The sequence below is a fragment of the Leucopleurus acutus genome (assembly GCF_964270905.1).
Source record: "Leucopleurus acutus genome assembly, chromosome: 1".
In the NCBI taxonomy this organism is placed as follows: Eukaryota; Metazoa; Chordata; class Mammalia; order Artiodactyla; family Delphinidae; genus Leucopleurus; species Leucopleurus acutus.
This window is the reverse complement of record NC_139142.1, coordinates 74,776,628-74,803,496: the sequence shown is the minus strand read 5'-3', so window position 1 is coordinate 74,803,496 and position 26,869 is coordinate 74,776,628. Positions and strand designations below refer to the sequence as shown.

The 26,869-nt window shown below is 40.1% G+C and overlaps 1 long non-coding RNA gene across 1 annotated transcript in view; it reads right to left on the bottom strand.

Moving 5' to 3' along the window:
* Window positions 1-20,627: 20,627 nt before the first annotated feature.
* LOC309963025 overlaps window positions 20,628-26,869 on the bottom strand; it is a 169,137-nt gene continuing 162,895 nt past the window's right edge. The window contains exon 4 of the long non-coding RNA XR_014326276.1: window positions 20,628-21,032. This is a non-coding gene — a long non-coding RNA (uncharacterized lncRNA). The remainder of the gene's footprint in view (window positions 21,033-26,869) is intronic.

Below are 26,869 nucleotides of genomic sequence, written 5' to 3'. Positions count from 1 at the left end.
GACATGCTGATGGCCAAGAAGCACATGTAAAGCTGCTCAACATCACTGATTATTAGAGAAATGCAAATCAAAACTACAATGAGGTATCACCTCACATTGGTTGGAATGGACATTATCAGAAAACCTATAACAACAAATTCTGGACAGGGTGTGGAGAAAAGGGAACCCTCTTGTACTGCTGGTGGGAACGTAAATTGATACAGCCAACAGGGAGAACAGTATGGAGGTTCCTTAAAATCTAAAAGTAGAACTACCATACGACCCAGCAATCCCACTACTGGGCATATACCCAAAAAAACCATAATTCAAAAAGACACATGCACCCCAATGTTCATTGCAACACTGTTTACAAAAGCCAGGTCATGGAAGCAACCTAAATGCCCACTGACAGACGAATGGATAAAGAAGATGTGGCACATATATACAATGGAATATTACTCAGCCATAAAGAGGAACGAAATTGGGTCATTTGTAGAGACGTGTATGGACCTAGAGACTGTCATACAGAGTGAAGTAAGTCAGAAAGAGAAAAACAAATATCATATATTAACGCATATATGTGGGATCTAGAAAAATGGTACAGATGAACCGGCTTCCAAGGCAGGAATAGAGACATGATGTAGACAGCAAATATATGGACACCAAGGGGGGAAAGCGGGGTGGGAGAGGGTGGTGGTGGGATGAATTGGAAGATTGGGACTGACATATATATCCTAATATGTATAAAATAGATACCTAATAAGAACCTGCTGTATAAAAAATAAAATAAAAGAAGGTGTTTCAAGAACCAAGACACCTAAGTAAGGTCACCTATCCCTCATAAGGCTAAAGGTGTAAGGCTGCTGTTATCTAAGTACGGTTCATGGGCCCAAAGGAGGCCTTTTCAGGGTGGTTTACCAAACCCGATGAGTTTTCTCTCTTTTGTTGCAGATTAGTACTCCGCACAGGATTCACAGTGAGCCCCCTGTCATTATCTCTCTCTCTCTCTCTTTTTGTACACGTCCCTCCTCTCTGGTCCACTGGTCCACAAATTCTAGGTGCTTCAAGATCCCCAATCTCCTATTCCGTCTCAATCTCACAGTGTGACAGCTGGGCTATTTTTGGTAAATCCCTCCTGCACTGGTGCCGAGAAGCTGCCTCCATGAAGTAAGCTGGGCAATGTTCGGGCTCACCTCATCTGTTTTCCTTATCTCTGTGCTACCTGTAGTCCAATGTCCAAAAGTTGTTTCATACAGTTTGTCCAGTTGTCCAGTTGGAAGGAAGGTCAACTCTACCTTTATCAATGAAGAAGTTACAGTAATTTGTTTTTATTGTATTTTACAAATATGTCATTTCATGATGGATAGGGATAAAAACCTCTTCAACCAACCACACATTACTTGAGACCTGCCTTAGGTAATGTTTCCTCTGTGGCATGCTGAATGAGTCTTGGGGATGAGTAGTAATTCAGGCAAAGGATTTGGGGAGATTAGGGAGCACTTTCTAGGCAGATGAATCCCTCTCTTACCCATGGGAGTCATGGAGACATATGCAAGGAAGAGACCTCTGACTATTCCAGTTAAAAATTCTGCCTGGGATTATTTGGGTAGCTAGAGATACTTGTACCATGCAGAAAATGATGGAAGCAACAACTGAATATTTCCCTAAGCATGCTCGTGTTTAGAGCTCTCTTCTGAGTCCTGTCCCATCCTCCTTTGTCTATGCCTCAAGCAGATATAGCTGTGGTGCAATTTTCAGGATGAACACCAGAGGGCGGGGTTTCCTACAAATGTGGTTCCTCTTTTTATTCAGGTGCTGGTTTGACTTGTTTACTTTGTAGCCACAAGACAGATTACTGTTGCTGTGCAGAAAGGGGCTCTCAGTTTCTAAGTGAGGAGTTTCTATAATATTCAGCTGCAAACTAGCCCCATTAGATTTGGTGTATCCTAGGGAGAAAGGACCATTGCCAACATGTTTTCTGCCACTCATTCTGTTCTTGTGATCTTCTTAATATTCAGTAAGTAACATTTTATCCTAAATGTTCATGATTTTTCATTTTCCTATAATTATGGGTAACTTTTAGTTTTCTTCTCTGGCTGAAAACTCTCCTTCTGTCCATTTATAACATAAAAAAGTGATTCTCTTGTAGGAGGGACCAATGGAGACTCAGTGAACCAGACAGAAGGCCCAGTGACTGTCTCAGAGGGGGCGCCTAGGACCCTGCACTGCACTTACCAGACCTCTGGTTCGAATATCTATCTTTTCTGGTACGTCCAGTATCTCAACAAAGCTCCGCAACTCCTCCTGAAGGGCTCAAAGGCAAACCAGAGAGCAGAGCATCAAGGTTTTCAGGCCACTCTTGTTACGAGTGACAGCTCCTTCCACCTGCAGAAACCCTCAGTGCAAGCATCAGACTCGGCTGTGTACTACTGTGCTCTGAGTGACACAGTGAGAGGGGCTGCAGGGGGAGCTGAACACAAACCCAAGGGGAGCAGGAGGGCTGAAGTGAGCAGCCTTCGGAGGAGGAGGTATATTCTCTCCTTGGGCAGTGTTTAGTTTATTTAGAGCTTTTCAGGAAAATAAATCAAGGTCAGATCTAATTCCTAGAAACCCAGGAGGTTGGGACTTGTTCTTCAGGGAGAATAGGGTGGATGTCAGTCTTAAAGAAAACCCAGGCTCTGATCCCCAGAAGTGTCCCTGTTCAGCCAGAAAGACTCCTCCCTTCTCTAGACTGACTTTCAAAAACATCTATTTTCTCTTAATGTAAGATGGATGTTAGATGTCACGATATTAATATATTCATTTAGGGAAGAGAAAAGGAATAGATGACAAAAAGCTGCATCAGCTGAATCACAATCATAAATCAGCACAGGGATGCCAAGCAAATCATACACAAATTTTCACGCGGCTGAGACGTAACGCTGTTGAGGCGCTGCTCTCAGTGAAATGAGCCAGAGCTGCTGCAGCAGTGGGATGAAAAGGCATTTGTGATTTTTGAATGGCTACATTTTTGATATAAGGAACTAGGAATGCATGGTCTGGTGATTTTGCCTTCATTTTGACTATAGGATGGGATACTTGAAAGCAAGGTGTTTCTAGCACAGACTGACTATTGATTGGCATTAGACACGTACAGCTGGACAAATTTTGTCTACCAGGAAACTTGCTGTGATAGCATTAAGCAGACAAGGAACTTTATCCAATGTAAATTTCCCCAGGAACCAATGCCTTGGAGTGAAGGAAGAAAAGTTATGATAACTGAGGGTAAATAGTTTGACCTTCCTGTCCGGAAGAAGAATCTGTGAGCTTATTTTACTGTAGAGTTTGGCTGCAGCAAAAAAAAAAAAAAAAAAAAGCCATACAAAAACATGGATGAATATTTGTTCTCAGAAGTCACCATAATCATAACAAATTGTATTAGTTATAAAACTTATGTCTATCCTAGATGCATTGGCTGAATATGGCCAATGGCTGCAGCACTGATATAATTGTTGTCAACTTAATTAAAATAAAGTCTAAATAGGCAGGTTAGATTCACCAACCAGGTCAACAAGCCATGACGTGCCACAGGCAAACTGATAGCAGCAAGTTACATTTCCTGTGCTGGTGCAGAAGCATCTCACCCTTCAGTACTTGTGCACGTGCCCTGTCAGGAACAGGGCAGGCATTTAGACCTGAATTTGAGACAGAACACAGCACATTTCACTCAGAGGAAGAGCTTCCAATATGGGGTTCCCTGGCCTGGTGAGAGTTATCATAGCCTCCGTCCGCCTTGGTAAGGCTGGTAAGGATGGCCATAAACAGACTCAGCTCCACTCAGCTCCCATGTTTGGGGGTAGGGCAGGTTATTATTGTCTGGTGGTGTGTAGGAGAGTTGAGTAATGGGTAGAGGAATTAGAAGTCTTAGTCCTATGTTTGTCCCTTGCAGCCCTTGGGGTTCCACCAGGAGAACCAGCCTAATTCTTTCTCTCTGTCTCTCTGTCTGTCTCTATCCATATATATTATATATATAAAATTTTTTCTTCTCCCCAGGATCCATCACAGCCCAGAAAGTAACTCAAGAACAGCCAGGGTCTTCCCTGGTGTTGCAGTGGTTGAGAATCTGCCTGCTAATACAGGGGATAGGGGTTCGAGCCCTGGTCTGGGAGGATCCCACAGGTCGCGGAGCAACTAGGCCCGTGAGCCACAACTACTAAGCCTGCGCGTCCGGAGCCTGTGCTCCGCAAGAAGAGAGGCAGCGATGGTGAGAGGCCCATGTACCGCGATGAACAGTGGCCCCCGCTTGCCACAACTAGAGACAGCCCTCGCACAGAAACTAAGACCCAACACAGCAAAAATAAATAAATTAATTACTAAACTCCTACCCCCAACATCTTCCTAAAAAAAAAAAAAACTGAAAAAACAAAGACCAGCCAGAAATCTCTATGCTGGAGAAAGAAGATGTAACCTTGGATTGTGTATATGAAGCTAGTAGTTACAGTTATTATTTATTCTGGTACAAACAAACACCAAGTGGGGAAATGATTTTCCTTATTCAACAGGAGTCTTACAATGAGTGAATACAACAGAGGGTCGGTAGTTTTTGAATTTCCAGAAAACGGCCAGTTCCATCAGCCTTACCATCACAGCGTTGCAGCTTGGGGACTCAGCGGTGTATTTCTGTGCTCTGAGACACCACAGTGATGCAGGTCCCTGTGGGAACCCCACAGAAACCTCAGATCTCAACGTGAGGTGTCCCCCAGCTATGAAAACCTTAGGGAGATTCTCGGTAAGGACAGGAGAAGGCAGCGGCCGTGTCAGCGGGGCAGGGGAGTTAGAAGTGGAAACCTCACTCTAAGGAAAATGCTATCTCTCTGGCTCAGAGAACATATCTAAAAGTGTCATTCATCAAAAGCATCTTTATCTTCAATTCTTCATTTTGAAGTAGATCATTTGCCAAAAAATATTTAAAATTTTTTTATGGTGATTATATTAAAGCAAGTGATTTGGTTTAAAAAAATTCAGTAATATTTGGCCAAATCTGCACCTGAATTGTTAGACTTTTAGGTTCACTGCACAAATATTCATGCATTGCTGACTAAGTCTTGTCACTATGTTAGATCTGAAGTATCTGTTAAATGGCACTTCTTGGAGTCTCCCTGTCCCATTGTCTCATGCTGTGCCATGACTGACTTGGAATGATGTACACAGAATAAATGTCACCACAAGTCTTGCACCAAGGAGGAATGAAGCTCTTCAGTTTGCTCAGAAACAGCCCCATTACCTGATCACATTCTCTATATGCAAGTTTAATGCAGATAAAATAGAATATCCAAAGAAGTAATACTCAAAACAAAACAGAACAACTCAAAACTTCTACTAGTCAGGAAAAACTCTGCTACAGAATCACATCTTATAGGATGTTTTCCATTCTGCGTTTTTACCCAAAAGTATACTGTGAAATTATTATTTGCCCAGCATTATTTACAGATCAAAATCACACATTCTAATGGCGATATTCCAATGTATGATTTTTTTCTTTAAGAAGATGTTGGGGGTAGGAGTTTATTAATTAATTTATTTTTGCTGTGTTGGGTCTTCGTTTCTGTGCGAGGGCTTTCTCTAGTTGTGGCAAGCGGGGGACACTCTTCATCGCAGTGCGCGGGCCTGTTCACTATCACGGCCTCTCCTGTTGCGGAGCACAGGCTCCAGACGCGCAGGCTCAGTAGTTGTGGCTCACGGGCCTAGTTGCTCCGTGGCGTGTGGGATCCTCCCAGGCCAGGGCTCGAACCCGTGTCCCCTGCATTAGCAGGCAGATTCTCAACCACTGCGCCACCAGGGAAGCCCCCAATGTATGATTTTATAATACTTTTTTGGCAAATTCTGTCTTACTAGATGTTTAGATTGTTTTACTCACAGTAACAAATAATGCTGGAATGAACACATGGGTATTCGATGATTTCCTTGATAATTCCCAGGAGGTGAAGAGGAATTTACCTTTAGTCTTTCTGGTATGGGCTCCCTGATCATTTCTGTGACCCTGGAGTATAGCACATTTTCACTCTACAACTACTAAACACTCATATTTTTCCTGTTACACAATATTCTCTTACATCAAGGCTTTGCTGTACAGTTTAGCTCCTACTGACTCCAGATGGCCTCAATTTCAGACAGTTCTGTACCACATATGTTCAAAGTAGCTGTAATATAACATCTGAAAGAGTAATGTCTGTGTGCTATTGTGTGGTGATATTAGGTGGCAATTAACCTGGTGGATATGTTTTCATCTGTAATTCCAAAAAGAAAGATATTCTCCCTTGTGTAAGGATTTTCTATCCCTACTATACAAAAAACAATGATCCCAATACAGAACAACTTTCCAGAAAAGAAAGCATAAGAGTGTGTGTGTGTGTGTTTGTGTGTGTGTGTGTGTGTGTGTGTGTGTGTGTGTCAGGGAGAAGGAGAGAGAGACCACGATAGACTTATGTAGCCAAGTCATGAAGTAATTAACTAAACAGTTAAATTTCGTAAAACGTATCAGAAATAAGTAAAGTCTTTCAGAGACAACTTTTAATGAAGAAACTAGATGTAAGTAGTTTACAAGGGAATAAATCAAAGATTTGAAGCAGGAAAAATGTATCTTAGAATCTGGTGCAGGAAGCGGTATTGGCGAGAGGTACTCAAAGGAGGATTCCCAAAAGTTAGCAAAAATTTAAAAAATCACCAACCTAATATAATCAATGACCTATCTTGTTTAACAATTATTTCAATCTATTTGTACTTTGAAAGTCTGAGAAATCTTCTAAAATGTTGTGGATAACATGCATACCAGCTCATACTGGAGCCGTTGTAAAATCACGGTCACTAGTCTCTACTTGATCCCTAACATCCCCCAAATCGTATCCCGTCTCCTTAATCAATGAGCTGTCTAATCATAATCGCCTTTTTAAATTTTCTTGATTGTCACATAACTCTAATTTTTCTAATATCTCCATCAGATTATTTTGCCAATAAATAAGTAAATGCCATCTGGGAAGGAATGCATTAACAGTGTGCCTGTAACTTGTTTTCTGCTTCCTCTGAGGTCACCTGAGGCCTTTGGGGTTTCCTGAGCTGACCTCTTTGTGGACACAGTATTCTCATTTATACTTGAAAAGTAAAGAGGAGTTTTTAGGAGTTGATCCGTACTAAGTTCTTATCCAGAATGACCTTAGCAGGACACCCAGGGTATTTCTAGATTATTCATTGTACATAAACTAGAATTTATGGACATGGGATATATCTGATTGGAAAATGGCAGTCAACTAATGTTGGATCTCTTGTACGTGATTAGAAAAACCTCAAAGACCCCAAACCTCAATGACTTCCCTGTTGCAACCTGTGTTGCTATAGTTGATGCTTGTCATACTGAACCCCAAGTCTGTCCTGGTGTTAAAAAAGGGACTTTGTGAAGCTTCATTTGAACAATTCATGAGCTCCCAGAGACTGAAGCTGGGTCTGCTGCTCTTTCTTGCTTGTAGTTTTGCTCTTCAGAAGCCCTGTTTTATCCCCTTCAGGTCACTACCATCCTTCCAAGGAAACCACAGTCCCATAGACAGATTGGTTTTGCACGTTTCTGAACATTATACAACTAAAATAATATAGTTTGGATTTTTTTCTACCTGGATATTTTTCTTAATATCAGATTTCTAAGAGTCATCCATGTTGTATACAGTTTAGTTTGTTTATTCTCATTGCTGTATGAACATACCAGAATTTATTTAGCTACCTGCTTAAATGGTTCTTTGGATTTTTCCCGCCTTTGGCTGTTATCAATAGTGGTATTATGAATATTCTTATACACGTTCTCTGGTGAATATATTTACACACTGCTATTGGGCATATATATTCGAATTTCTGGATTAAAGGGTATACATATATCTGGCTTTAATTCCTCCACTAGCTAAGCCCTCAAAGAGTGCTAATAACCTTGGTGTTGTAAATCAACCGCAATTTCCAAACCTCATCATTGCTGACCTCTCAGAAACTTTAGACACATGAGTTGTGACCATTTACTCTTGCTTCAAATCCCCTCTTCCTTAGAGAAAGTTTCTCTCTTTCTTAGAGAAACAGCTTCTTCTCTGACAAAACACTCTCTGAGGTTTGTACCTACTTCTTGGGCTGTTCCCTCTCTCACTCCCGCACACACCTTCATCTCCCTTCCAGTCATTAAGTATTGCGTGTCTGCAAGGTTTAGCTCTAGACTGTGTCCTCTCTTTGTGTTATTCTCTCTCTCTCTGACATTTTACTCATGTCTACATGACTCCGTGTCATACCTCATCATCTACTTTCTCTAGCTTCTCACTCAATTTAACAAGTATGAGCCACCTTTCTGTCACATATACACAGAGATAAAATTAACAGAGTAATCAGCATTCTGGCCATAAGTACAGTAAAGTGAGAGAAATTGTCATTGCCGCCTAGTGTGACCCTCTGAATCCTCCAAACTCCAGGGGATTCATTTCAAACTCTCTGAGCCAATCTTCTGAATCTCCTCTAACTTGGCTTGAGGAAGATTGAGGAAGACACACCATCACAGCTTCACTTCTGTTGGCTCTAATTCTTCAGTGAATTATCAGTTTTCTCATATGTCATTACTCTGCATGATAGGCTAAGGAGAGTTGAACAAATGCACTTCATATATGTTTTGGAAATGCACCCAAGCATGTATTGTGGACTCTCTCCATGGGTTCTCATGTACTGAAGGCTCTCTTCCAAGTCCAAGACAAAAGGAAGTGTTGCAATTAATATGTTTTTATAATCTACATCTATATCTATACTTATGTATAGACTTCTAAAATTCCTGCTATGCCTGTAACTGTGAGTTCCATACAGTCAGGAAACATGTATGTATTGTATATTACACAGTACATGGCACATAGTGGTTGCACATTAAATACTGGCTAACTGAAGAATAAATTAATTGATAATATCAACAGATACAGAGCTTCTACCCTTTGGATGCTGTTAGATAATTGTGTATCAATTAGTTCTTGTATTCGTCCAATTCTCATCACCATAAGGATACTTCTATTTCCATGTACCATAAATCCCCTTTCTGTTTGTACAGATTTTTGTCATATGGTACTATTTTCAGGTTTGCAAATAGATGGTCTCCCTATTGTTGGCGTAGACAGAGCCATCTTCATCACCTGAGTGAGTCTATAGGAAGATGTATATCGAATTCATTTTCTTGTGGACTTGGAAGTCCCTCTTATCGGTGAGTCTTCCGGTTTCACCTGGTGATGACGTATTCCTGCATCATCTCTTTTCTGCTTTCTTCTCTAGAGCTTTTATCTTAGAATTTCAGCCTCAAATATTTATTTCCTGTGGCTAGAGATATGAGTCCTATAAAGCTAAGGGCGGTAGTGGGCAGAGAGTGGGGGAGTGGTCCAGGCTGAAAGAAAATCACAGTTAACTTAGTTCTCTTTGAGTCCCAATATTTTCCTTTCCATCCTAATACCTAGGGCTCACAGGAAATGAGCTTTTTATAATAGGTGTTCTCCATACACTAGATGTTGCCCATGAGTACAATTGGATGGAGTTAAACTATCTGTTTCTATTTATCTTTACCATTGCCATCACTTGTTCTGCTTCTTTGGATATTTTTAATTTCCAGTCTAGTGACCTAGTTTGGGGGTAGATATTCCTACCACTGGGAGTCCTAGCCTGGGACAAGAAAAAAGTCTTGTCTGTTTTTCTAACTTCCTGATTCTGGTTCCAAGGGCTGAATTATTTCAATCAAGAATCCTTTTACGTTCCTGGATTCTCAACCCTTAAGAAAACTTTTAGGAAGTATTATCCTCAGTTGTAATACTGGTATTTTAAAAGTTCTCCTATGAGAGCAAAAATCAGGACTCTGCCTCTGGCACAGTAGAAAGAAGAATCACTACATCCTTGGGGAAATGAGCTATTTGACCTTGGAATGGTGACTGTGAAAAAAGGTAGATGGAAGCATGTAATTTTAGCAAAAAGTAATAAGAGAAAGAGGGAATTCTCTTTCTTGCGACAATTTGTAGAGAATATTCTCTTTTTCAAGAAACACATGCTCAATTATAGGAAAGAAGTTATAGACAAGGAAGAGACTCTCACTTTAGTTCACTTTGATGACTTAAATATTAATAGGCATTTTTTTCCTCAGAGAACTTTAAACTTTAAAAGAATGTGAATTTTGGGAAAGATTACAGTTATCCTCGATCATAAGATAGATGTAACGATTTTCCAAATCTCTACTAAAAAACATTGCCCTGTAATACATGATAGATGATTTCAGAGGCTGATATGTTGAGAAGGGTTTGGGTTTGTACTATAGTTTTAACTTTACTTTTAATTTAGAGAAATCACAGTAAGTATAAAAAGGGAAGCTCACAGTCTCAAAGCATAAAAGTTTTTTTCAGTCTTCTATGAGAAGTGCTCAAGCTACATTTTCGTTATGTTGCTTTGAACTAGTTACTTGATAACAGCAAATAGGTAAAGCTTAAGACAAAGATGATGACAGATTCCTCTTTTCTAAAAAAGATCTTCTTAAAAATATACATTATAAAAATCAACTCAAAATGGATCATAGACTTAAATGTAAAATATAAACTATGAAACTTGAAAAAAAATAAGAGAAAATCTTCAGGCCTGGGGCTAAGTAAATCTTAGATTTGACACCAAAAGCATGATACACACATACACACACATACACACACACACACACACCCCTAACTGAATCAAATTTAAAAACTTTTCCTCTACAAAAGACCCTGTTAAGAATATGAAAAGATAAGCTACAGACTGGAGGTAAATATTTACAAACCATATATCTGACATAGTACTTGTATCTAGAATATATAAAGAACTCTAAAAGCTAAATGGTATAGAAAATGAACAACCAATTAGAAAAACGGGTGAAAGACTCAGATTGATATTTCACCAAAGAGGATATACAGATTGCAAATCAGCACATGAAAAGATGCTCAACATCATTAGCCATCAGAGAAACACAAATTAAAACCACAATGAAATATCACTATACAACTATCAGTGGGGTAAAATAAAAAATAGTGACAACACCTAATTCTGGCAAACGTGGGTAAAACTGGATCACTCATAAATTGCTGATGGGAATATAGAATGATACAGGCACTCTGGAAAATAGCCTGGTAATTTCTTTTAAAACTAAACATGTAATGCAGACTTGGATACTTATCCTAGATAAATAGAAGACTTTATTTACATAAAAATCTGTACCTGAATATTCATAGCAGCCAAAATATGGAAACCTGATGTCCCTTAGTAGGTGACTGGTTAAACAAACTGTGGGACGTCCCTACCATGGAATACTACTCAGAAATAAAAAGAAACAAACAGGTTGGATACACACTAATACCTGGACAAATCTCATGTTTTTACTACTGATTCTGAGTGAAAAAAATCTCAATGCTTACTTCTATATAATTCCATTTATATAACATTATTAAAATAACAAAATCGTAGGGATGAAGAACAGGTTAGTGATTATCAGGGGTTAAGGACTAGGGAAGGGGTGGGTGTGGCTATAAAGGGGTGGCATGAGGAAGCCTTGTGGTTATGAAACAGCTGTGCATCTTGATTGTGGCAGTGATCCTATACATGTGATATACATGAATGCATGAATCTGTACATGTGTAAAACTGCTTAGAAGTACACACGCACACAAATGGCTGCATGTAAACTGTGGAAATATAATAAGCCCTGTGTGTTGTACCAATGTTAATTTCCTGGTTTAGAGACCCCTGGAGGACACAGGGTGAAGAGTACACAGAGCCTCCCTGTACATTTTTGGAAACTTCTATGAATCTGTAATTATTTCAAATTAAAAAAAATTTTTTTTTAATTACAAACAAATTTCATAAAAATCACAACTGTAAATCATCTCCTTGGTTTCATTACACATCACACATTCAGCTTCTGGGCTCTTTTAGAGCCTATCCTACAAAGAGCTCCTGCATTAATCTTGCAGTTATCTTTTTCACGTTCTTTCTGAGACACACGTTCAGAAACAGAGAAACACAGCCTTTTAAATATGATTTGTAAGAGTCACAGTTTGCTAAGTGTGACTAGAATAAATCAAATCAAAGGATGAGAAAATGGATACAAGTTAGATTAATGACTTTCAGATCACTGAGAAATTATCAGATTTTCAAAGAAAAAGTCAAAGAACAACAAACCCCTTACCTACACTGTTAGTGCAATAATTCTGTGCAGCTTACTCTTTTCTAGTCCCTGAGTGGGTGAGGGATGAAGTGACATTAAGGCAGTGCGTCTGAGAGTTGATGTTCTTTTTATGGGTTGTAGCTAATGGGGGTAGAGTGTGCTCTTTGGGCAAGTCTGAAGAGCGCTTATATAAATGGTGGTCAACTCTGCAACATCAACACATGTTCAATGACAAAACCCATTGGAGTGCGGCTTCCGGGAAGATGGCGGAAGAGTAAGACGCGGAGATCACCTTCCTCTCCACAGATACACCAGAAATACATCTACACGTGGAGACAACTCCTACAGAACACTTACTGAACGCTGGCAGAAGGCCTCAGACCTCCCAAAAGGCAAGAAACCCCCCCACATACATGCGTAGGGCAAAAGAAAAAAGAATAAACAAAGACAAAAGGATAGGGACGGGACCTGCACCAGTGAAAGAGCCGTGAAGGGGAAACGTTTCCACACACTGGGAAGCCCCTTCGCGGGCAGAGATTGCGGGTGGCGGAGGGGGAAAGCTTCGGAACCACAGAGGAGAGCACAGCAACAGGGGAGCCGAGGGCAAAGCGGAGAGATTCCCGCACAGAGGGTCAGGGCCGACCGGCACTCACCAGGCCGAGAGGCTTGTCTGCTCACCCGCCAGGGCAGGCGGGGCTGGGAACTGAGGCTCGGGCTTTGGTCGGAGCGCCGGGAGAGGACTGGGGTTGGTGGCGAGAACACAGCCTGCAGGGGGTTAGTGCGCCACGGCTAGCCGGGAGGGAGTCCGGGGAAAAGTCTGGACCTGCCGAAGAGGCAAGAGACTTTTTCTTCCCTCTTTGTTTCCTGGTGCGCGAGGAGAGGGGATTAAGAGCGCTGCTTAAAGGAGCTCCAGAGACGGGCGCGAGCCGCGGCTAAAAGCGCAGACCCCAGAGACGGGCAGGAGACGCTAAGGCTGCTGCTGCTGCCGCCACCAAGAAGTCTGTGTGCGAGCACAGGTCACTCTCCACACCCCCCTTCCAGGGAGCCTGTTTAGCCCGCCACTGCCGGGGTCCCGGGATGCAGGGACAACTCCCCCGGTAGAACGCACGGCGCGCCTCAGGCTCCTGCAACGTCAAGTAGGCCTCTGCCGCCGCACGCTCGCCCCGCCCTCCGTGCCCCTCCCTCCGCCCCGCCTGAGTGAGCCAGAGCCCCCGTATCAGCGGCTCCTTTAACCCCGCCCTGTCTGAGCGAAGAACAGACGCCCTCCGGTCACCTACACGCAGAGGCGGGGCCAAATCCAAAGCTGAGCCCCTGGGAGCTGTGAGAACAAAGAAGAAAAAGGGAAATCTCTCCCAGCAGCCTCAGGAGCAGCGGATTAAAGCTCCACAATCAACTTGATGTACCCTGCATCTGTGGAATACATGAATAGACAACGAATCATCCCAAATTAAGGAGGTGGAATTTGAGAGGAACATTTATGATTTTTTCCCCTTTTCCTCTTTTTGTGAGTGTGTATGTGTATGCTTCTGTGTGAGATTTTGTCTGTATAGCTTTGCTTCCACCATTTGCCCTAGGGTTCTATCCGTCCGTTTTTTTTTTTCTCTCAATAATTATTTTTTTAATTTTAATAACTTTATTATGTTTTATCTGATTTTACTTTATCTTCTTTCTTTCTGTTTTCCTTCCTTCCCTCCTTCCTGCCTCCCTCCTTTCTTTCTTTCTTTCTACTTCTACTAATTCTTTCTTTCTACTTTTTCTCCCTTTTATTCTGAGCCGTGTGGATGAAAGGCTCTTGGTGCTACAGCCAGGAGTCAGTGCTGTGCCTCTGAGGTGGGAGAGCCAACTTCAGGACACTGGTCCACAAGAGACCTCCCAGCTCCACATAATAGCAAACGGCGAAAACCTCCCAGAGATCTCCATCTCAACACTAGCACCCAGCTTCACTCAACGACCAGCAAGCTACAGTGCTGGACATCCTATGCCAAACAACTAGCAAGACACGAACACAATCCCACCCATTAGCAGAGAGGCTGCCTAAAATCATCATAAGTCCACAGACACCCCAAAACACACCACCAGACGTGGACCTGCCCACCAGAAAGACAAGATCCAGCCTCATCCACCAGAACACAGGTACTAGTCCCCTCCACCAGGAAGCCTACACAACCCACTGAACCAACCTTAGCCACTGGGAACAGACACCAAAAACAACGGGAACTACGAACCTGCAGCCTGCAAAAAGGAGACCCCAAACACAGTAAGATAAGCAAAATGAGAAGACAGAAAAACAGCAGATGAAGGAGCAAGATAAAAACCCACCAGACCTAACAAATGAAGAGGAAATAGGCAGTCTACCTAAAAAAGAATTCAGAATACTGATAGTAAAGATGATCCAAAATCTTGGAAATAGATAGACAAAATGCAAGAAACATTTAACAAGGACCTAGAAGAACTAAAGATGAAACAAACAACGATGAACAGCACAATAAATGAAATTAAAAATACTCTAGATGGGATCAATAGCAGAATAACTGAGGCAGAAGAACAGATAAGTGACCTGGAAGATAAAATAGTGGAAATAACTACTGCAGAGCAGAATAAAGAAAAAAGAATGAAAAGAACTGGGAAAGTCTCAGAGACCTCTGGGACAACATTAAATGCACCAACATTTAAATTATAGGGATTCCAGAAGAAGAAGAGAAAAAGAAAGGGACTGAGAAAATATTTGAAGAGATTATAGATGAAAACTTCCCTAGTATGGAAAAGGAAATAGTTAATCAAGTCCAGGCAGCACAGAGAGTCCCATACAGGGTAAATCCAAAGAGAAACACACCAAGACACATACTAATCAAACTGTCAAAAATTAAATACAAAGAAAACATATTAAAAGCAGCAAGGGAAAAACAACAAATAACACACAAGGGAATCCTCATAAGGTTAAGAGCTGATCTTTCAGCAGAAACTCTGCAAGCCAGAAGGGACTGGCAGGACATATTTAAAGTGATGAAGGAGAAAAACCTGCAACCAAGATTACCCAGCAAGGATCTCATTCAGATGTGATGGAGAACTTAAAACGTTTACAGACAAGAAAAAGCTGAGCGTGTTCAGCACCACCAAACCAGCTTTACAACAACTGCTAAAGAAACTTCTCTAGGCAAGAACACAAGATAAGGAAAAGACCTACAATAACAAACCCAAAACAATTAAGAAAATGGGAATAGGAACATACATATCGATAATTACCTTAAATGTAAATGGACTAAATGCTCCCACCAAAAGACACAGATTGGCTGAATGGATACAAAATCAAGACCCATATATTTGCTGTCTACAATAGACCCACTTCAGACCTAGAAACACATACAGACTGAAAGTAAGGGGATGGAAAAAGATATTTCATGCAAATGGAAACCAAAAGCAAGCTGGAGTAGCAATTCTCATATCAGACAAAATAGACTTGAAAATAAAGACTATTAGAAGAGACAAAGAAGGACACTACATAATGATCAAGGGATCGATCCAAGAAGAAGATATAACAATTGTAAATATTTATGCACCCAACATAGGAGCACCTCAATACATAAGGCAAATAGTAACAGCCATAAAAGAGGAAATTGACAGTAACACATTCATAGTAGGGGGCTTTAACACCCCACTTTCATCAATGGACAGATCATCCAAAATGAAAATAAATAATGAAACACAAGCTTTAAATGATACATTAAACAAGATGGACTTAATTGATATTTATAGGACATTCCATCCAAAAACAACAGAATAAACATTTTTCTCAAGTTCTCATGGAACATTCTCCAGGATAGATCATATCTTGGGTCACAAATCAAGCCTTGGTAACTTTAAGAAAATTCAAATTGTATCAAGTATCTTTTCCGACCACAACGCTATGAGACTACATATCAATTACAGGAAAAGATCTGTAAAAAATACAAACACATGGAGGATGAACAATACACTACTTAATAACGAAGTGATCACTGAAGAAATCAAAGAGGAAATAAAAAAAATTCTTAGAAACAAATGACAATGGAGACATGATGACGCAAAATCTATGGGATGCAGCAAAAGCAGTACTAAGAGGGAAGTTTATAGCAATACAATCCTACCTTAAGAAATAGGAAACATCTCGAATAAACAACCTAACCTTGAACCTAAAGCAATTAGAGAAAGAACAAACAACCCCAAAAGTTAGCAGAAGGAAAGAAATCATAAAAATCAAATCAGAAGTAAATGAAAAAGAAATGAAGGAAACGATAGCAAAGATCAAAAAAACTAAAAGCTGTTTTTTTGAGAAGATAAACAAAATTGATAAACCATTAGCCAGACTCATCAAGAAAAAAAGGGAGAAGACTCAAATCAATAGAATTAGAAATGAAAAAGGAGAAGTAACAACTGACACTGCAGAAATACAAAAGATCATGAGAGATTACTACAAGCAACTCTATGCCAATAAAATGGACAACCTGGAAGAAATGAACAAATTCTTAGAAATGCACAACCTGCCAAGACTGAATCAGGAAGAAATAGAAAATATGAACAGACCAATCACAAGCACTGAAATTGAAACTGTTATTAAAAATCTTCCAACGAACAAAAGCCCAGGACCAGGTGGCTTCACAGGTGAATTCTACTAAACATTTAGAGAAGAGCTAACAGCTATCCTTCTCAAACGCTTGCAAAATACAGCAGAGGGAGGAACACTCCAAAACTCATTCTACGAGGCCACCATCACTCTGATACCAAAACCAGACAAGGATGTCACAAAGAAAGAAAACTACAGGTCAATATCACTGATGAACATAGATGCAAAAATCCTCAACAAAATACTAGCAAACAGAATCCAACAGCACATTAAAAGGATCATACACCATGATCAAGTGGGATTTATTCCAGGAATGCAAGGATTCTTCAATATACGCAAATCAATGTGATACACCATATTAACAAACTGAAGGAGAAAAACCATATTATCATCTCAATAGATGCAGAGAAAGCTTTCAACACCCATTTATGATAAAAACCCTGCAGAAAGTAGGCATAGAGGGAACATTCCTCAACATAATAAAGGCCATATATGACAAACCCACAGCCAACATCATCCTCAATGGTGAAAAACTGAAAGCATTTCCACTAAAATCAGGAACAAGACAAGGTTGCCCACTCTCACTGCTCTTATTCAACATAGTTTTGGAAGTTTTAGCCACAGCAATCAGAGAAGAAAAGGAAATAAAAGGAATCCAAGTCGGAAAATAAGAAGTAAAGCTGTCACTGTTTGCAGATTACATGATAATATACATAGAGAGTCCTAAAGATCCTACCAGAAAACTACTAGAGCTAATCAATGAATTTGGTAAAGTTACAGGATACAAAATTAATGCACAGAAATCTCTGGTATTCCTATACACTAATGATGAAAAATCTGAAAGTGAAATCAAGAAAACACTCCCATTTACCACTGCAACAAAAGAATAAAATATCTAGGAATAAACCTACCTAAGAAGACAAAAGACCTGTATGCAGAAAATTATAAGACACTGATGAAAGAAATTAAAGATGATACAAATAGATGGAGAGATATACCATGTTCTTGGATTGGAAGAATCAACATTGTGAAAATGACTTTACTACCCACAGCAATGTACAGATTCAATGCAATCCCTATCAAGCTACCACTGGGATTTTTCACAGAACTAGAACAAAAACTTTCACAATTTGTATGGAAACACAAAAGACCCCGAATAGCCAAAGCAATTTTGAGAATGAAAAACGGAGCTGGAGGAATCAGGCTCCCTGACTTCAGACTATACTACAAAGCTATAGTAATCAAGACAGTATGGTACTGGCACAAAAACAGAAAGATAGATCAATGGAACAGGATAGAAAGCCCAGAGATAAACCCACGCACATATGGTCACCTTATCTTTGATAAAGGAGGCAGGAATGTACAGTGAAGAAAGGACAGCCTCTTCAATAAGTGGTGCTGGGAAAACTGGACAGCTACATGTAAAAGTTTGAGATTAGATCACTCCCTAACAGCATACACAAAAATAAGCTCAAAATGGATTAAAGACCTAAATGTAAGGCCAGAAACTATCAAACTCTTAGAGGAAAACATAGGCAGAATACTCTATGACATAAATCACAGCAAGTTCCTTTTTGACCCACCTCTTAGAGAAGTGGAAATAAAAACAAAAATAAACAAATGGGACCTAATAAAACTTCAAAGCTTTTGTACAGCAAAGGAAACCATAAACAAGACCAAAAGACAACCCTCAGAATGGGACAATATATTTGCAAATGAAGCAACTGACAAAGGATTAATCTCCAAAATTTATAAGCAGCTCATGCAGCTCAATAACAAAAAGACAAACAACCCAATCCCAAAATGGGCAGAAGACCTAAATAGACATTTCTCTAAAGAAGATATACAGACTGCCAACAAACACATGAAAGAATGCTCAACATCATTAATCATTAGAGAAATGCAAATCAAAACTACAATGAGATATCATCTCACACCGGTCAGAATGGCCATCATCAAAAAATCTAGAAACAATAAATGCTGGAGAGGGTGTGGAGAAAAGGGAACCCTCTTGCACTGGTGGTGGGAATATAAATTGATACAGGCACTGTGGAGAACAGTATGGACGTTCCTTAAAAAACTACAAATACAACTACCATATAACCCAGCAATCCCAATACTGAGCATATACCCTGAGAAATCCATAACTCAAAAAGAGTCAAGTACCAAAATGTTCATTGCAGCTCTATTTACAATAGCCCGGAGATGGAAACAACCTAAGTGTCCATTATCGGATGAACGGATAAAGACGGTGTGGCACATATATACAATGGAATATTACTCAGCCATAAAAAGAAACGAAATTGAGCTGTTTGTAATGAGGTGGATAGACCTACAGTCTGTCATACAGAGTGAAATAAGTCAGAAAGAGAAAGACAAGTACCGTATGCTAACACATATATATGGAATTTAAGGAAAAAAGTGTCATGAAGAAGCTAGGGGTAAGACAGGAATAAAGACACAGACCTACTACAGAATGGACTAGAGGATATGGGGAGGGGGAAGGGTGAGCTGTGACAAAGCGAGAGAGAGGCATGGACATATATACACTAACAAATATAAGGTAGATAGCTAGTGGGAAGCAACGGCATAGCACAGGGAGATCAGCTCGGTGCTTTGTGACCGCCTGGAGGGGTGGGATAGGGAGGGTGGGAGGGAGGGAGACGAAAGAGGGAAGAGATATGGGAACATATGTATATGTATAACTGATTCACTTTGTTATAAAGCAGAAATTAACACACCATTGTAAAGCAATTATACTCTAATAAAGATGTAAAAACAAAACAAAAAAAACCCAACAGAGTGTCATAGAACCAAACAAATTAAACAATACTAGTTTTGCTATACGTATCTTCCTGTTCCCCACTCTGCCCTGTGATGTTCTGATCTCTCCAGGGTCTAGAATGGAGAGCTCTGCTTTCCCTCTGCCATGCTCTTCCCTCCTGTTCTCCTAAGATCTATCAAGTTCGTGACCCTGAGTTGTAGTTACACTTGGTCCCTGTAGCCAGGCATAAAATTATTTGAAGCAATGGTTTCTTAACTTATGTTCCCAATTCTCTGTCAAAGAGGTCTCCAGACATATCCACAGCTATTCTATTCCCCCGCTTTTTTCAGCACTCTAGTCCTTTTAAGGTCTCACCTGCTGAGATTCTTGTGTACTATAAAGAGAAACACAATCCATTACACCTATGCTTGGGTTCAACTTTTATAACCTCTGGTAGCAGTTTAGCTTTAAAGGCCAAACATGGAAAAATGAAACGATTCAAATTGCAGGCAGAGAAGGGTTTTCTGATTACTACTTTAAACCTCATATGCACTATGCCCACCAATATAAAAAATGTCCTCCCATCAATTTTTGTCTTTGTAGGGGGCATGGAGTGGGTCCTGTGAGATGTTTGTGTTTGTGACCACCAGGTGGCAGTGGTTCCATTCCTCTCATTCCTCCAGTGCCTTAACCGTCAAAAGCATGACAGCTACTAGAGGATTTGCTCTTGATTGGCTGAGCCACCAACACAAGGCTATCTCGTGCATTAGAGAAGGAGAACTAAGACACAGGAGCAGCTCCTCAGGGGAGAAGATTTGGAATCATTAAAATTGTATCAAGAGTGTGATATCAGGATGGAGCACATGCTGGAATGTGCATTCATAGTCTTGTGGCTTCAGCTTGGCTGTAAGTTGGAGGTTAAGAGATGAGAACCATAAGGGCACATTTATCCAAAGCTGGAGAGAAAAGAGAGAGGGGTTTAGTCTCAGCTCATCCCAGGCTTTTTGTTGGAATTTTTCAAAACTGCTGAACTGAAAGCTTTGTTTCATTTCTGATTTTGTTTTCCTGAACAGGGTTGAGGGGAGAAGACAAGGTGGAGCAGAGTCCTCAGACCCTGAAAATCCAGGAGGGAGACAGTCTCATCCTCAACTGCAGCTACACGGTCAGCAATTTTAATGGGCTACTGTGGTATAGACAGGATCCTGGGAAGGGACCCGAACTTCTCTTCCTTCTTTACTCATTTGAGAACGAAAAGCAGAACGAAAGACTGAAAGCCACCTTGTTAAAGAAGGGAAGCTCTCTGCACATCGCAGCCCCTAAACCTGAAGACTCAGCCACTTACCTCTGTGCTGTGGAGACACAGTGCTCCCCAGGCACCTGCAGCCTGTACACAAACCCTGCAGCTGGGGCTCTGGAATCAGGGCATCTTTGGTGTTTTCCTCTCCTCGAAGAAGTAGTTACTTAGCACCCAGAACCTCTTTCCAAGTAGTCCTATGGAGAATGAAATCTTGTGACACAGCCAGACAGCAGAGATTACTATTCATTCTGTCCAGGATCCTGAGTGATACTGGTATTCAACTTTTTCTTTCATTAAAATGTTTAGGTCAGATTTTGGTATCTAGATGATAATAGTTCATTAGATAAGTTGCAATTTATGGCTCCTTTTCTATCTATAGAAGAATTTGTGCAAGGTTTTTAATAATTTTTTTTTAATTTTCAGAAAGTTCACTAGTGAGCCATCTAAGCATAGTTTCACTTATGGGAGAAACTTAATAATCCTTCATTATGGATTCAGTTACTTTAACGGGTAAGGGGTTCTTTACATATTTGTTTTTTCTTGTGAAAGTTGGTCAATTTTGTTATTTCCGCACATAGTTTATTATTTGCTACCTTTACTTTCTTTTATCTTGCTACTTTTTCCACTTCTTTGAGTTGCAAGTTTGACTATTGATTCTCAACAGTTCTTCTTTCCTAACAAATATAATTTAAATCCATAAATTTGCCTCTAATTACAAATATTCCTTGACTTCCAGTGGGGTTACGTCCCAATAAACCCATCATAAGTTGAAAATATCTTAAGTCAAAAGTGCATTTAATACACCTAAACTCCGGACATCATAGCTTAGCCTAGCTTACCTTGAACGTGCTCAGAACACTTATATTAGCCTACAGTTGGGCAAGATTATCTAACACAAACCCTATTTTATAATATGGTGCTGACTCTCTCATGTAATTTATTGAATACTGTACTGAAAACAAAAAGCAGAGTGGTTGTCTGGGTTCAGACCGGTTTTGTTTTGTTTTTGTTAACATCTTTATTGGAGTATAATTGCTTTACAATGGCATGTTAGGTTCTGCTTTATAACAAAGTGAATCAACTCTACATATACATATATCCCCATATCTCCTCCCTCTTGTGTCTCCCTCCCACCCTCCCTATCCCACCCCTCTAGGTGGTCACAAAGCACCGAGCTGATCTCCCTGTGCTATGCAGCTGCTTCCCACTGGCTATCTATTTTACGTTTGGTACTAGTGTGATGGTCGTTTACCCTTGTGATCCAGTGACTGGCTGGGAGCTGTCCAGCATCAAAAGAGAGCATCATACTAGCCCAGGAAAAGATCAAAATTCAAAATTTGAAGTGTGGTTTCTACTTAATGCATATCACTTTCATACCATCATAAAGTCAGAAAACCGTAAGTCAGGGACCTTCTGTACTGCTTTTGCTGTATCCCACATGTTTCGATATGTCATATATTCATTATTATTCAACTAAAATGTGTGGTAATTTCCATTTGAAGTGGGGATTTTATGTGCCATGATGATATTTCCAGGGACGTAAGATTGGCCAAATCCTGCCCTGCTCACCACTGGGAAGATTCCTGAGGATGCTTATATGTATTAGCTTAATACAAATGGAAAGTGAAGAAGGACTTTCAGCTGAACCAGGACCTGATTACCTCTAAAGCAGGAAAGGTGGGTTGAGGTTTAGGCCTAAGTGGAGTTTCCTAATTCCTTCTGAATCCAGAAAAGCAAGCTCAGAATTCCTATAAGGATGAGTAGGAGAGATAGGCCACGCCTCAAACTAGCCAAGGGTTGACTTGATTTTCAAGTATCTGAGCTGAAAGAGAAAGAGAAAGAGGTAGCCAATCACAGCGTACTAAATTAGCTCTCCTTAGATTTGTTTATTATCACAGGTAGGCAAAGACTTAAAATGCAAGCAATATAAGCAGAGTGAGTGGAGTCTTGAGTCCTACATTTTAAGTTAGACTAAGGACTAATTTCCTACTCATAAATTCTACGAACAACAGAATCAGCCCTCCTCACCCCTCCCGTGTGGGGAGGGGAAGAGGCAAGGTCTACAAAGAAGGAAAGCAGAAGTGGAAATTTCCTGATTTAGGGAAAGAGAGGTATTCTTTAATCCACACCATCTGGGTTTGTTTAATTTTAATCTTTTGGGTTTACAGCTTTAAAGTCTGCCCAATGTGTTCAGGGAAAGAGATCAGAGAATTATCATGGGATCCTTGTTTCCACCTGCCCTTATTTTGTCATTCGCATCATTACCACAATCATCTTTATTATCATTTATGGAACACTTACCATATGCCAAGTCCATTGCTAAGCACTTTACAACTCATTTTATAATCTAAAAACCGCAAAGTAATATTAACCCATCCTCAGTTGAGGTAAACTAAGGCTTAAGAATGTTTAAAGATGAAGGGATTTCTGAGATAAAGTAAATGCTGCAGGCAATATAAGATGAGATTAAAAAATAAAAACTCCAGAGTTAACCAATTGGACAGTATTTGTCAAACTTTACTGTACATTTAAGAATCACATGAAGAAAAAATGTCTTATTCTGATCAACAGATTCTGATTCAATAGGTCTGGCATGAGGTTGGGGGTTTACTTTTTTAGTGAGTTACTTGATGAGTTTGGTTCAAGTGACTGGGAGATTTTACTCTGAAAAACTCTGAAAAATATGGAAGCCTGCTGAATTTCAGGAGGATGGATGATATGAAAATGTATGTGTTGTGTATTCACTTAGATGTTAGGTGGTTAGAGAACCTCAGAACCCACCTGGGGACACCTAATGCACGTAACACCTTATTCTGATTAAACCATATCCTATTTTGATTAGTAAAAAAAAAAAATCTCTTTTTTAATGATAAACAAGGTAATGACTTTTGTTTTCAACAACAGCAAAAAGAAATTTATCCATGGCTTAATGAATGGTGAGATTTGGTGTAAAACTGATGTAAGTGCAAGTTTTTGTCACGTTAATGAGCTAGGCCAGCTGTTAGTGGAATGCCTTTTGTAACTGCAGGTACTCAAACGTGAAATGGAGAAAGTCTTAATTCTATGCCAAGGGCTATTGTTATGATGATGGACGCTGTTGGATCAAAGATTTTTGTAAGTGTTCGTTGTTTATTTGTTTTCATTCTTTATTTTTAATTAAAAAACAAAACCTCTCTATATGTTAAAGGCCATGAGTCAGTTATTTCTTAATATTTCCTCCTCTGTTCTAAAGGTTAAATATATTATACTTCATAATTTTAATTAATCTTTTTACTCCTTCTGGATTCTTTACAATATTTAAAATTCATATTGAAGAAAGCAATTTACAACACTGATAAAATTTTGTTTATTGCAAAATATAGCACAATAATTATCTAACCTCTGCCTTCATAGTTCTCCTAATAATTTCCAGGAGAGACCACACTGATGACTTATAATTGTTTTATGACCATGTTTAATCTTCGGCCATATCCTCACAGCCAGGCTTTGCTTTTCCTGTATCTGTGGTGACTTGGTTGGTGCAGGGCTTATTATTGAATTTTGTTCCTCAAGCTCATCTAATTGGTAAATATTAATTGATATTACTAATATTATTGGAATATATTTAATTATAATATATATAAATTACACAATATAAAATATTGGACTATATATGTATATTTTTTTATTTTGTCTTAAGAATTAGAAACCTTTATTTAGAATCACTTATAGAATCAAAGAGATTTTTTTTCCATTTAGATGAATAAGATGTACTCTGGAGCATTTTTCATTGTCACAAATTTGGCAGCTGGGACCCAGAACTAGGGACCAAGAGGCATTAAGCGTTCACCATTTTCCATTAAGAACAACTCACAGCCAGGCACTCTAGGATTTATGAAGAAGCAACTGTACAGACCCTGCAACCCCTGACCTTCACTTCTTTGGCTGATGTGAGGGATGGAGCAGTCAGGAGAAGAGTATCATCAGAGTGTTCCACTTTCCCCATGAGCCACTTCAGACATCGCTATCCTAAAATACTTGCTTTTAAAGACAGAGATCATTGGAGTAAAAACAAAACTGCATGGCATTCTGTCTTTGGATATCTGTTTCTGGAGCAGATTTTGATCTATTTTTGCATGTACTTAAGCAGAAGATGAGGAAATCAGAGAAGGATGGTACAGTGAAGGGGGGCAGCATTGGGGCTGCCTGGGTGTCTCCATGAGGCACGGTGAGGAGGAGTGAGTGCTGTGTCCCACAGGTGCCACCTCTGAAGGCAGCAGGCCTGAGTCATCAGCCAGTTCTCCACCAGGAAAAGGGGAGACAAGAGGCCATGGGGAGTGCTTCCTGAATGGGATCTGACAGGCAGGGGGAGATCCTGCCTTGAGGAGGCTCCTGAGGGTCCCCGGCTGCTCTCTCACAGGGATGCTCGCACATCGAGGCCATCAGTGGTTGGGCAGAAAAGCAGTGACACCCAAAGGTGCACACCAGTTAAATGAGAAAGTGTCTGCCATTTTAAAAAAATTCTTCTTAATTTTTGTTTCTTCCCTAACCTCAAGGGAATTAGAACCAAAGAAAAAAGGCAGAGGAAGAGAACAGAGCAAGCCATGCTGACCTTACTGCAGCCAGGAGTCAAGCCTCAGGTTCAAAGAGCAGAAGAGAGAAATGAAGATGGAAGTTTTAACCAGGGCTGCACTGAGATTTATTTAATACATGAAAGTGGCCCAGAGGTCTTGTGGTTTTCTTTCCAAGATGTCTCTAGGGGACAAGGTTCAATGTTCCTCTTGGACCCATCGATACTTATGCCTCCTTGCTTTACTCGGATACTCTCTCCTCTCCCCCTTGCTCCACTTAGAAAATGCTTATTTTGCCTCAGGTAGGCTAACTTGTATTATTTCAGTGTATCATCTCCTAAATCTGTAACTGATGCTTGTCCTTTGATTTGCCTATAGGACTAAAACTTTTGAAATAAAATGGTAAGCAAGGCAGCTATATTTTTTTTCCCAGCAGTACATCCTTTCCTTGAAGTGATGAGGTGAGAATCACCCATCTGCCTGAATGAAGGAAACATCATGTGGTTTTAAAAATGAAAAAAAGCAAAAACTCTGTAAATACTGCAACAATTGTCTTGTGACACACAGTGATCATTCTAAAAACTTAAATGACCAAAACTGTCCAATCTGTAACATGAGACACACATCTAAGCTGTTCTCTTCCATTATCCGTACAGTAACTTTACAAAAGCTGGTAGGTGGACTTGCCTGGGATCTGCTGATGGCATTCATGTGTTTAGTCACAAGAGGGGCCTGCTGTATCTCTGTCAGTAACGTCCCTGATCAGATGGGGAAAGAGTAATTAGCTCACATGCAATATTGAAGTCATGTGGAAACTATGACAAATGATATATTTTATTCTCTTTGTTATAAGCAGAATAGTCTGGGCATAGCTTCCAAACATTCAATGATTCCTGGCCTTGTCCCAATCCATTATGAAAGGTTTTCTTGCTACTTCAAATTGGATGACACACAAAGAGGAAGACAGGAAGTGGCTATGCAGCTTTCCAGCTTAATTGATCCATTTTTGTCAATTTTTTGTAGGAACAAAGAAAAGTGTAATTTTTTTCCAATGGGAAGAGAATTATTTTTCCTCAATCTCTTTTAGTTCTCTTAAACTTGAGAAGATAACAAGAAAACGTTTTCAAGTCTACTCCCCCTTCTTTCTTACAGTCTCTTTCCTTTTTTCCCTCCTTTCTCTCCTCCTGGCCAGTCCACTCTGTGTTGGGGCCGCTAGGCACACGCAGAGAATGGGGAAAGACCAGTTATGAACAGGGTTTCTGGAGCGTAAGGGTGAGTGCCAGGTCTATTGTTTCCTTTATACCAAGACATGCCGTCTATAAATGCCCTCCTATTAACACATGATCCCTAGAAACATTTTAGGAGACCAGAGAATCGGGCAACTTGGCTTCTAGGTTAGGATCTGACCTTAACCTTCTCAGTCACTTTGAGCACATCACCCTCTCTATCTGAGTCTCATTTACTCTTTCTTGTCATTTTTT